Below are 211 nucleotides of genomic sequence, written 5' to 3'. Positions count from 1 at the left end.
TTAAAAGAACCAGCCAAGAATAAGGGGGAAATAACAAAGCAACACCACAATTTTGTGAGACCAGTTATAAAATAAGGAAAAACATGTTAATCACATAGCGGACCTGCCTGGGGCTAAAGAGGATTTAAGTATAAGTCTCAAGATTTTAAAATCAGGTATTTGATTCAATTCAATGACATAATTTCACTATGCCTAAATAGGAAGTAGAAAT

This window comes from Pteropus vampyrus, unplaced genomic scaffold, assembly GCF_000151845.1.
Source record: "Pteropus vampyrus isolate Shadow unplaced genomic scaffold, Pvam_2.0 Scaffold9, whole genome shotgun sequence".
In the NCBI taxonomy this organism is placed as follows: domain Eukaryota; kingdom Metazoa; phylum Chordata; class Mammalia; order Chiroptera; family Pteropodidae; genus Pteropus; species Pteropus vampyrus.
The sequence above is the reverse complement of the archived record's forward strand: the minus strand, read 5'-3'. Positions refer to the sequence as shown.